We start from the raw sequence: 13,005 nt of genomic DNA, 5'->3' as shown, positions 1-13,005 counted from the left end.
AAAAGATATATTACTGCTGGATGGGATCGATACAGGGACAGGATTAGGGGACTTTTTTTTATTAACATAGGAACCAGAGAAGGACATTCATAATAGAGAAAGGCCAAATCAGACGGGAGCCAAATTGCTGCAAAAAGTTAGGTGAGGTGAGGAGAACAGAAGTGGTGTTAGCAGGTGCAAATACTATTTTTAATTTATGGATTAATTATATTAAAGCTTGAAAGGTCCTTTATTTTCATGGACTTGTGTGAACAAAGCCTTTAAGGGGTTGTCCAGTCTAGAATGACAAGTCTGCAGTCACTCTGTGTGACTGTAGACTTGTGAATCCTCCCAGCATACACACTGTGCACTGCAAGGATTCACCGATGTCTGTGCCAGAAATGGCAGTCAAGTATGGGGTCTACCTCGGCCAGAGCTCGTCTAGTGGGCGCAACCTCTCTCAATACACTCATACTTCGCTTAGTTAGCGAATCCTGCTTTGAGCAGGGGGTTGGACCAGATGGCCCAGGAGGTCCCTTCCAACTCTACGATTCTATGATTCTATGATTCTATAGTTCACTCATTACACAGTGCGCACTGGGAGAATTCACAAGCCTTAAAAATCAGATACCATTTTGTATCATCTCTGTTGCCTACACTCTTTGAAGAGTTTATAAGGAATCTATGACAGCAATGCCAGATCAGATTATAATCTATTACTGACAAATCTTGATGGACCCATTAACACTATTTTTTCAGTGTCTTTAACAGGTAGGATAGTGCTGAATCCTTGCTTTAAAACCATCAGGTACCATGGGGGATGGGCAGAAAACATTATGGTAAAAAGAGCCTAAGTGAATTGTATCTTTATTTGTATTAAAACCTTGAAGGATATTTTCACATTTTCTATCATATACAGATGGCGTTAATGCTTAGGGGCATTTTGCATTCCATTATTCCTGCATTAGAGTCTATTGCATCTGATACTGATGGTTCCTTAGAGTGAGTGCGGATTCAGCTGTGGATTTTTCCACACGGATTTGCAGGTAAATCCGCAGGTAAAATGACCTGCATTTTACCTGCGGATTTGCCTGCAGTTTGCTCCTGCGTTTTGACACCTGGACAATGGAACTGGTGTCAAACCGCAGAAAATCCGCACGGAAAAATCCACAGCATGTGCACACACCCTTAGGGCAGTTTCACACGTCCAGATAATTCCGGTACCGGAAAAACCGGTACGGAGCTATCCGTGTCCGTGTGTCCGTGTGCATACGGAGGCCATCCGTGTGGCGTCCGTGTGCTATCCGTATGTCCGTGTGTACCATCCGTGTGCTGTCCGTATGCTGTCCGTATGTCCGTGTCCATGTTTTTTAAAAATTATTTTCAATGTTAACCCTTTGACTTTTAAAAACGCACGCGGACCGCACACGGTCAGCATCCGTGTGCGGTACGTGTTTACCCGGACCCATTGACTTGTATGGGTCCGTGTGATCCGTGCTGTTGCACAAAAATGGACATGTCAGCGTGTTTTGCACACGGACACACGGTCTGTGAAAACACGCTGACATCTGCATAGACACATTCATGAGAATGTGTCTACGTGTGTCAGTGTCTTCGGTACGTGAGAAAACTGTCACTACACGTACCGGAGACACTGACGTGTGAAACTGCCCTTAGTGTGTTTTCTTGTTATCTAGTGAGTGTGTCGCTTCAAAATAACAATATGAATCAGTATTATTAGACATAAGTTTTTCCTACTCTAATGGTGCAATTAAATGTGAAATTGCAATTGGCCTGTGTACACATGCTTGTGAAAAACGCTTGAATGTAGGGTGGTCAGATCGCTAATGAGCAAAACAAATCATCTTTATCAGACGCACATCAACCCATATAAACAGGGAATATTTTACCAATGGCAAGATACTGTATGGGGACGCATTAGCAATTTTTCTTTCTAGATCATTCTTCTTTGGCCTGGTTGGCCACGATTTTATACATGTCTGAAAACAGATGAATACTGCCAATATGGAGGCCAATGTCCACAGTGATTCCGTCATCTTCATTAAAGTGCATGACTGTCAGGTCTATATTGGGGTTCTGCGTTTCAGTTTTTTGGGGATTCTGACTAACCCAGATGCAGTGCTCGGTGGAAAGCATAATTTTAATGTAAACCTAGCCTTACTAACCCCTTCATGACCAAAGCTTTTTTTGCTTTTGCATTTTCGTTTTTCACTCCCCTTCTTTCCAGAGCCATAACTGTTTTAATTTTCCATGAATATGGGTATATGAGGGCTTATTTTTTTGCGGGACAAGTTGTCCTTTTGAACGACATCATCGTGTACTTGAAAACGGGGAAAAAATTCCAAGTACGTTCAAATTGCAAAAAAAAAGAGCAATCCCACATTTGTTTTTTGCATGGCTTTTTTGTAAGGTTCACTAAATGCTAAAACTGACCAGCCATTATGATTCTCCAGGTCATTATGAGTTCATAGACACCAAACATGTCTACTTTTTTTTTATCTAAGTAGTGAAAAAAAATTCCAAAGAGTCAGAGTTTGACAGCGGCATTTAACTAGTTAATAGGTGCGGGTGGATCGCGATTCCACCTGTGCCTATTGCGGGCCCATGTCATCTGTTCAAAACAGTTGACATGTCCCAGCTTTGATGCGGGCTCACTTTCGGAGCCCACATCAAAGCGGGGGATACTGACATCAAATGTACTATATAATATAATTATAAACCTGATGCAGTACACTGGCACTCTTGTCAATTGACTGGAACTGAATTACAGTACCAGACAGAGCAGATTGGCAGGAGTGCCATTAATGATACCAATGATGAAGAACACAAGTAGTACCCAACAGACAGAATTTACTTACAATAAAGTATGATGGGCCATATATACATTTTGCAGGAAAAACAGAAATGCATACAGTGCTATTTTTCCAAAAATGCCAGAATCTGCGATGTAGGTTCCTAAAACAGCCTCCAATACAAATTAAGGTTTTCACTGTAATCATTTTATTCCTAGGTAAATTAAAATGATATAACATCCCGGAACATAAATTTCTGCCACATTTCATTTCTATCAGTTACCTCAAGCACCAATCTGTTTAAACTTGAAAACTTGAAAAATTAGTAGTGGCAATGGCCAACTTACGGTATTTCCATCTCTCAGTCAAAACATCTCAAGCGGATAAAGACCTAACACTGACAGTATAATGTGGAAGAGGCAAACTCAGCGGTATTTATAGATAATGGCCGGGACATCCTTTTGGGCAGTAACACCTTTAATGTACATTTGTTATAAAATACTAAGTAAACGTACTAAACAAGGACTCCACTCTGTATAATTTCTATTAACAGTATCACTCTTACCGATCTGCTCTGTCTAGCAGTGCAGTTCACCTTCACACAATTAACAAGAACGCCAGTGCTTCTAAAACAATGATGCCCGGTTTACTTTTTTTCAAACAAATTCTTTCAATGTTACCATTCTAAGCTCAAGGGAGGACTAATAAAACAGTATGGGCATTATGATGGGTTACATGATGAAGCACAGTAAATGACCAACGCATTTCTTGTAATTAAGTTTAGTGAAAATCTGTCATACAGGCATAAAGGATTTTCTGAAAAATAAATTTAGCACAAAAGCCAAACGATAAGCACCTTAGTAGCATAAACATTCAATGCAGGTCTTGCTCAATAGCAGAAAATTGATACTGTAGGTTAAAAAGTTATTCACACACAAAAAAAAGAAACACGTTATCCCCTAAGGATAGGATAGAAAATAACTTACTGATCACTGGGGTCCACCTACTGGGACTTCTTGCAGTCCCAAGATGGAGGCTCTGGAACCCCATAGACAGGGCTCTCCAACCCCACCTTGAATAAAGTGGTGATGGGCATGAGCAGCCTCTACTCCACTCATGGCCTACAAGAGTTTTGGAGAATGTAGTGCTGTATTTGGCTTTTTCAGCAGTCCCAATGACAATGATTAAACTATATCTCTATCTCATTCAACACTGGGCTGCTCTTGTGGTTCCAGAGCTCCATTTTTGGGATCATGGTTGGACCTCCAGCAATCAGTAAGTTATCACCTATAGCAATGATAGAGAATTTACTTGTTTGTTTGAGAATAAGGCCGGGGTCACACTAGAAAGGAATACGGACGAGTGAGAGGCGTTAAAAGCACGCATTACACACGGACAAATGATTCTCTATGGGGCAGCTCCCATCAGCCGTATATTTCTCGGGCGTATTCTACAGTCCGTGCCAATCGCAGCATGCTGCGATTGTCAGCGTACTACGGCCGTAGTACGCCAATGCAAGTCTATGGGTGCGCAAAAAATACGCATTACACACAGACCAGATGTGTGACTTGTGAGAAATACGCACCCAGTGTCCTTTAGAAAAGCCGGCAATTCAGTGCGCGATACAGTAAAATCACACTGACAGGTTTTATAACACAAACGAAAGAATAGATATAGACACATAGAATACATATATATATATATATATATATATATACAAGTCATTGAGACACATATATATATTTATATTTCACAGAGTTCTTCATAGCAGAATAGCCGCTAATTCAATTGCCGGCTTTTGTCATATCATTCCCCAACCCGACATGAAATGACACATGGTTTACATACCGTAAACCATTTCATTTCATGTTTTGTTTTGTATGTCTTTCATTAGTAATTAGATGAGGGTTGATGTGTAAAATTTGGGAGGTGTAGGTGTTAATTTAAGGGGTTAATTTGTTGTAAAAAAATGTGTGGGCTCCCGCACTGACAAATTACCGCGGGAGCCCACACATTTTTTTACAACGAATTAACCCCTTAAATTAACACCTACACCTCCCAAATTTTACACATCAACCCTCATCTAATTACTAATGAAAGACATACAAAACAAAACATGAAATGAAATGGTTTACTGTATGTAAACCATGTGTCATTTCATGTCGGGTTGGGGAATGATATGACAAAAGCCGGCAATTGAATTAGCGGCTATTCTGCTATGAAGAACTATGTGAAATATAAATATATATATGTGTCTCAATGACATGTATATATATATGTATTCTATGTGTCTATATCTATTCTTTCGTTTGTGTTATAAAACCTGTCATAGGGCTCCATTATATGTCCATTTTGCCAGTCGGCGAGAAAATCTCAGCATACGGATGGCATACGGATTACATACGGATGCTTACATGCACAAAATACGCGATGACACCTTGCTTACGGATGACATACGGAGCACTATTTAGGGGTCATTCATCCGTATTACGCCTGCAAATTTACGTACTGCATTTTTTCTTAGATGCTTTTCCATTATTTATACGTGTTTTTTGTTGTGGATTTCACAGTGTATTTAAAATGTTTGTTATTTTTTTAGTGCAGAAATGCACAAAGTAACGCAAGTACAATTTTATACATAAACTTTTATGGGGAGCTTGAAAAAAAAAAACCACACAGTTCCACACAATGTTTAACCCCCTTCATGACCAGGTGATTTTGCATTTGTTCCTCCTCTTCTACCAAGAGCCATAACTTTCATATTTTCATCCACATAGCTGTATGAGGGCTTGAATTTTTGTGGGACAAAAGGTACTTTACAATGACACCATTCATTTTACCATGTTATGCATTGAAAAGCACAAAAAAAGTCCCAAGTGTGCTACAAAATTGCAAATAAGTAAAATTCCACAACAGTTTTTTTTAATTTTTTATTTACCATGCTCAATGTAGGGAAAACTGATCTGGCAATATGATTTTCTAGTTCAGTATGATTAGACAGATACCAAACATGTATAGTTTTTTTTTTATTTAAGTGGTGAAATAAATTCAGAAATTTGAAAAACAAAAATTGCTTGTGTTGCCATTTTACTACACCTGAAATGATTTCAATTTTCGAGATAAGGTGCTGTGAGAGGTCTTATTTTTTTATGCCCTGAGCAAACGTTTTCACTGATAACTTTTTTGGGTAGATACAATGTTTTAATTGCCTCTTATTCCATTTTATTGCAATGTTGCAGCGGCTAAAAAAGTGCTTCTTTTGTTTCAAACTTTTTTTCTCATTACACAGCTTACTGACAGGATCATTAACTTTACATTTTGATAGATAGGACTTTTATGAATGCAGTGATACCAAATGGGTGTATTTTTTAATGTTTTATGTTCAATGAGGCAAAAGGGAGTTGATTTGAACTTGTGTTTTTTCATATTTTTTAATTTTTTTTTTGTATTTATTAGTCCCATTAGGGGACATGAAGCTGCAATAGTCTGATCGATTGTACTATTAATAGCAGTGCATGTATAGAGAAAAGTGGGTATAAGTTTTCATGACATCACATCCACTGTACTTCAACTGCTAAACGCAGTGGGTTTTCCGAAGAAAAATATCAGAGGAAAAAAATGCAACTTTTATAGTAATTGTGAGCAGGTGCATAAAACAAGCAATGTAAAAAGTCATATACTTTTGTGAATCTTTCTACTACTGATTTGCTGTTATAGTCAGCTTTAATGCATTAGGCTTCCTTCCCAAATGTTTTTTAAGAGTTTTTGTGACTATATTTTATACACACATATTTTATTTTCCTGTATTTTTTTTTCTAAAATGAAGCCTGTAGGAAAAAACTATACATAGACAATACTGTACTTGAAAAAAAAAGACAGTCATCAAAAAATAAACACAAATAGTGAAAATATGCTACAAAAAATGCTTTCCTATTGACTTCCAGCCAACATCTGGCCACAACCTAAATTTGCCATATAATAAAAATGAGTGGGCAATATACATTATCTGGTACCAAATGCTTTTTGAGATTTCAAATTGTCGATTAGAAATTAAAAGGATGGCATGGTCGCATACATAGGGGATGTATAGCAAACCAACTTTACCTGGGTATAGCTTACTTAACTGGGTCCCAATTTGATAAAGATTTTGTAGAAACATCAATATATCAATATCCTGTATCCTCCTTATAAGGGCTCATACTCACTTGCGAGAGACTCGCACGATTCTCGTGCGAGTCTCTCGCATGAAAACCTGGCACAACCGCCGGCACTGGGACCACAGCATGTGGCTACGTGTATTTCTATGCAGCCACACGCTCAGGTCCCAGTGCTGGCGGCAGTGCTTGGTGTTCATGCAAGAGAATCGCATGAGAATCATGCGAGTCTCTCGCAAGTGAGTATGAGCCCTAAGCCCTGATTCAGCAAGGCAATTTCGCTAGAATTCTGTCATAAACTGGTTTGAAATGCTGCACCATTTTTGAGCAGCATGGAGTTGTGCAAAAATTTATTCACTCTAGTTTTTTCAAATTTCACCAAAATGGGTTGAGTTGGGGTGGAACAATGGTGCGAAAGGAACATGATGCCACAGCTACTCAATATTATGAAAAGCTATGGCATTCCATTTGCCAGAAACCTTACTCCAGTTGGGAGCATGGAGGCACACACCACTAGTAAGATGCACAGGAATCATTAATAGGTGTGTGCCTCTTTATGAATCAAGGACACATGACTCCAACACCCCCCCGGAAAACCTATCATGTCATTTTTAGCATCTAAACTGTCCGCAGTGCGTTGTTAGTGATGCAATGTGCATCACTAACACTTTTTTCATTAAAACCAAAGCTGCAATCATGTCCAAAAAGCAGTGTATATAGTTAGATTGTACCTGCTCATTTAGTCATAAGGGTGTGCTTCATTTTTTTTCAGTCATGAGCGTCACCACCCACACATTTTGATCGATGTTCCGGGTTGTGCTGACGTTACTCGAATATGCTGTAAAATCCCACGCTAGCGCAGTGTGGAGGTGCAATGGCACAGTATCAAGTGCACAGCAGCGCTTGCTCAGTGTGTAGCAAGCACAGCTCCCAGCTCGACACTGCACAAGGGCGGCTGCTCGCTGGACACTGCACAAGTGCGGCTCTACACTGCGCAAGCATAGGACTTTTCAGTGGATTCACGTGACGTTTGCACAACCCAGAACATCAATCAAATTGAGTGGTTGGTAACACCTGTGACTGAATGAAAATAAGCACACCCCCATGACTAAATGAGTAGGTACGATCTAACTATATAAAGTGCTTTTTGGACATGATTACAGCGCCGTTTTTAATGTAAAAAACATGTTAGTGATGCACATGGCATTACTAAGGCTAGGTTCAGATGTGCGGATGTCAGGGCTGCGCAGTTCCTCCGTGAAGCTTCGCCCACTGCCGCACCTCCTCTGTTTAGCTCTGCCTACGTCTGCATGCGGCCTGTGTACCTATCTTTAACATTGGGTATGCAGGCCATGCGGATGTATATGGATGTGTCCGCATGTGTCGTTTTGATGCTGCGGCGACCGCAACAAAGTGCAACATATTGCGTTCGCAGGTTGCCGCAACTTCAAAACGATGCATGCGGATGCATCTGCAAACATCTGCATGGCCTGCATACCCAATGTTAAAGATAGGTACACAGGCCACATGCAGATGTAAGCGGAGCTGAACGGAGGAGGTGCGGCAGTGGGTGGAGCTTCACAAAGGAATTACGCAGCCCTCCACAGCTCTGACACCCGCAAATGTGAAACCAGCCTTACAATGCACTGGGGACAGTATACATGCTAAAAATGACATGCCAGGTTCCCTTTAAACCTTAAAAGACTGGTACAATATTAGAAACCTGAATCTCAGTCATTTTTACCATATTTCTGTTGTCAATTAAAATGACTGGTAATGTGTCTGGACTCTGGACAATTGCAATTGGAATATGAATGCTATTCATCCAGGTTTTTTTTTTCTTAAATGGACCCTGTATCATCTATTAGTGATATTGCTGTGCATGCATAGAAAAATATCTGACATTCTGAAAGAGGTTTAATAAACAGCAATGGACAAACTCCTGTGATAGAACATTTCATGGCCATTGTAGTTTGCAGAAGTAGTCATACTCACAAACTTCATGTCCTCACAGGGAAAAACAAGTGGAAGAATATTTTCTTTGTGTTTGGTATCTTTTAGGCTGTGTGCACACGCTGCGGATTAGGTGCGGATTCATCCGCGCGGATTTTGTAAAATCCGCAGGTGAAACCGCAGGTCCAAATACCTGCGGTTTTACCTGCGGATTGCTCTGCGGTTTTGCCCTGCGGTTTTTCATCTCCTCAATGGAGGAGATGGCAAACCGCAGCAGAATCCGCAGAAAGAATTGACATGTCAATTCTTTCTGCGGATTGAAAACCGCAGATAATCCGCGCGTAAAATTCCACACCGTCTGCATTGCGGTTTTTGATTCCCATAGGGAATCATGGTACTGTACACCGCAGCAAAAACTGCTGCGGGTCCGCAGCGGCCAAAACCGCTGCAGAACCGCAGCAAAATCCGGGGCGTGTGCACACACCCTTATACTTCATGCCACTGAAGGCTACGACACCTTTTCTCAATACATTTGTGCTAAAGAGGTTGTCTAATACTTTATATTGATGGTCATCAATATCAGCTTGGTGGGGGTGCAACACCTGTAGCGGACTACATAGCTCCATCCACTGTTTAATGGCTGAAGCAGATTGTGCAGATCCACCCATATTCATTTTTCTATCTATCTATCTATCTATCTATCTATCTATCTATCTATCTATCTTAGCTTGTTAGCATGTTAGGGCCCCGTCACACATAGCGACTCACCAGCGATCCCGACAACGACATGAACTTGTCAGGATCGCTGGTGTGTCGCTCATGATTGCTGGTGACCTGCCAAACTGGCAGATCTCAGCAGCGATCAGGACAGCGACACGCGGGTAACAAGCGACACACGTCGCTTAGTTACCCGCAGTGTACTGTATGTTAAGATACCAGCGCACTGGTGCAGGGAGCTGGTAATCAAGGTAAACATCGGGTTTCTAAGCGCGGCGCTTACAAACCCGATGTTTACCTTGGTTACCAGCTCCAGCTCGCTGGTCTCCTGCCTGCCACATGCAGCGATGCGTGCTGGCCAGCGGGAGACCAACGATCAAAAAAATGTCCAGGCCATTACTCGCCTGACCTTAACCCCATAGAGAATCTATGGGGTATTGTCAAAAGGAAGATGAGAGACACCAGACCCAATAATGCAGACAAGCTGAAGGCTGTTTTCAAAGCAACATGGGCTTCCATAACACCTCAGCAGTGCCAATGGCTGATCACCTCCATGCCACGCCGCATGGATGCAGTAATTGATGCAAAAGGAACCCCGACCAAGTATTGAATGCATTTACTGAACATGCATTTCAGTAGGCTAATATTTGGGATTTTAAAATCATTTTTCAAGCTGGTGTTATAAATTATTTTAATTTACTGAGATAATGACTTTTGGGTATTCATTGGCTGTAAGCCATAAGCATCAACATTAACAGAAATGAATTTTTATTCATTCTTCCTTGGAAAATTCTTCCAGTTCTGTGAAATTCCTGAACAATGATGTTCAGATCAGGGGACTGTGAGGGCCATTGTAAAACCATTAATATGCTTGGATACAGAACTCTCTGAACAGCCAGCTTCTATAGCAAAAACCTTTTGTGGCTCACCCCCCTTGTGGAGTATGTCATTGACTGCCTTCTGGACATCTGTCAAGTCAGCAGTCTTCCCCATGATTGTGAAGCCTACTGAAACAGACTAAGGGACCTTTTTAAGCGCTTAGGAAGCCTTTGCAGGTGCTTTTTGTTAATTATTCTAATTTACTGAGATAATGACTTTTGGGTTTTCATTGGCTATAAGCTATAATCATCAACATAAACAGAAATAAACACTTGAATTAGATGACTCTGTTTGTAATGACTTTATATAATGAGCTTCACTTTTTGTATTGAAGAACTGAAATAAATTAATTTTTGATGAAATTCTAATTTAGTGAGAAGCATTTGTAGATATAGAGTCACACCTTTCACAGTAGCTGATGATTACATGTCCTAATCTCTCATTCCCTACACAATTATCTCCACACAGATCTCTGGGCATGCTCAGAATACTTTGTGAGTTTGTGTGTGTTTGTGAATTGTCTGGTAAGCATGGAAAAGAGCAATGGAACATTGTCAAGAGAAATTTTAAGGGATAGAGGTAATGTTGCACTGCTCTTATTATAAATAAATTTGAGGCCACTGCGTGTCCACCTATAGATGTTTTGTGGACTGTATAATGGATAATTATCTGAACCATTCTGTACTAGTGGTGAGATCAGATAATGTCAATGAAACAGACATGGCTTGGTTTTCCTGCACCCAAGGCAAAAATTTACTTTGGCGCCCCTCCCTCCAAATCTAAAGAAGAATGGTTTGTATCAAGGTCCTGGTGCATCATTGAATAATTTTTAACAGATTTCTACCAAACAGTACTTTTTTTACAACCACTACAACTGGTTTTAAGGGTAATATAACTATTCTTCTGCAAAATCAATTTAAAAAACTGCCGCAGATACTTGTCTATATTGCACCATGGAAATAACACAGCAGCTCCTTCTGGCCTTACCCACAAGACACACCCTAAATATAGACCATGCCTGTTTTTAATGTTTACACCCACCTACATCCACCTTCTTCATAAATAAAAGTAGCCATGACCAAAGGCACATTGGCCTTCCTTGTGCAGTCCTATGTAACACTACAGATAACAAACAGATAACTATGATTACTGATAATGTATCAGATGTTACCTGGAGACATATGTTGTAGTCCAGACATTACAGTGAGTGCAGAAAATGCAGTAGGTGACACCTGCAGTCCTATGTAACATCACAGATAACACAGTGACAACTCTCCGAGCACAGAAAATGCAGTACATGTCACCTACAGTCCTATGTAACACAGCAGATGACAAAATTATGATACACTGAGTACAGGTAATGTAGAAGATGTCAACTGCAATCCCATGTAATATCACAGATGGCACTTAGTGATAACTCTGAGTATATATAATGTTGTACTGTAGATGTTACCCTCAGCCCTGTGTAACAACATTGATACCAGTCAGTAATGACCAAGCACAGATATGCAATAGATGTTACCTGTAGTCTGCTATAACGCCACATAAAACAGTGATAACTCTCTTTGAGCACAGATAATGTAGTAGCTGTGATCTGCAGTCCTATGTAACCCCATAGAAATTATAAAATAATAACTGAGTACTGACAATGTAGTGGATGTTACCTGCAGTCCTATGTAACACCACAGATAACAGTGATAATGTAATGTGTGTAATATGCAGTCATATGTATCTCCAAAGATAACATACAGTACCATGGCAACGCTGAGTACACATATAGTAATAGGTAGAGTTGAGGGAAACGGGTCGGTCAAATTCAAAAGTCACCGTTTTTCGCTAAAGTCGAGTTTCGCCGATCGAAACCCGACCATAGCGTGAGGTCGGCCATGCGGTCGCCGACCCGAGCGCCAAAGTCGCGTTTCCCATAATGCTTTCAGGCGCCTTTTCTCTGTCAATGAGCAAGGACGCACACTGTGGGCAATGCAATGACATGTGCAGCGGCCACCACCATCTTAGAGAAGGGCATTGAAGTGATTGGCTGGCTTTGTGTGGCATCACAGTGGCTATAAAAGCCCTGATCGCCGACCGCCATCTTACTTCTGCTGATCTTAGAATAGGGAGAGGTGCTGCTGCTCATTCTCAATAGGGAGAGTGTTAGGCAGGAAAGAAAAAAAATCTGGGCTTCTGCTGATAGCGATTTTCACTGTACAGTTAGTGTGCAGTGACAGGGGAGGATTTTTGTGTGTGCAGCAGCGATGGTGGTTATTAGGCTGCCTTATAAGGCTACCTGATAGCTGCATTGCTGTGTGCACACTACTGTGCAGACTGCTTTTTTCAAAGCAAAAATACTTTTATTTTTTTTCTGCACAGCTACCGAGCGTTCATTTTTTCACACACCGTATAGAGGTGTACGCTCTTCACACACTACCATGTACCAGCTGGTATCACAGACAAATGCATGCTACATGTGTGTGACTCCGTAAAAAAATAGATGGAGATTTACATTTTTC

General features: G+C 40.7%; 1 protein-coding gene across 2 annotated transcripts in view; it reads right to left on the bottom strand.

The window, feature by feature from the left end:
- The window catches only part of GABRB3 (gamma-aminobutyric acid type A receptor subunit beta3), a 447,629-nt gene that overhangs the window by 92,758 nt on the left and 341,866 nt on the right, over positions 1-13,005 (bottom strand). The gene's annotated exons all lie outside the window — the stretch shown is intronic.

Source organism: Dendrobates tinctorius, unplaced genomic scaffold (genome assembly GCF_039654945.1).
Source record: "Dendrobates tinctorius isolate UK_male_01 unplaced genomic scaffold, ASM3965494v1 ptg000121l, whole genome shotgun sequence".
NCBI classification, from domain to species: domain Eukaryota; kingdom Metazoa; phylum Chordata; class Amphibia; order Anura; family Dendrobatidae; genus Dendrobates; species Dendrobates tinctorius.
This window is presented reverse-complemented; position numbering and strand designations above follow the sequence as displayed.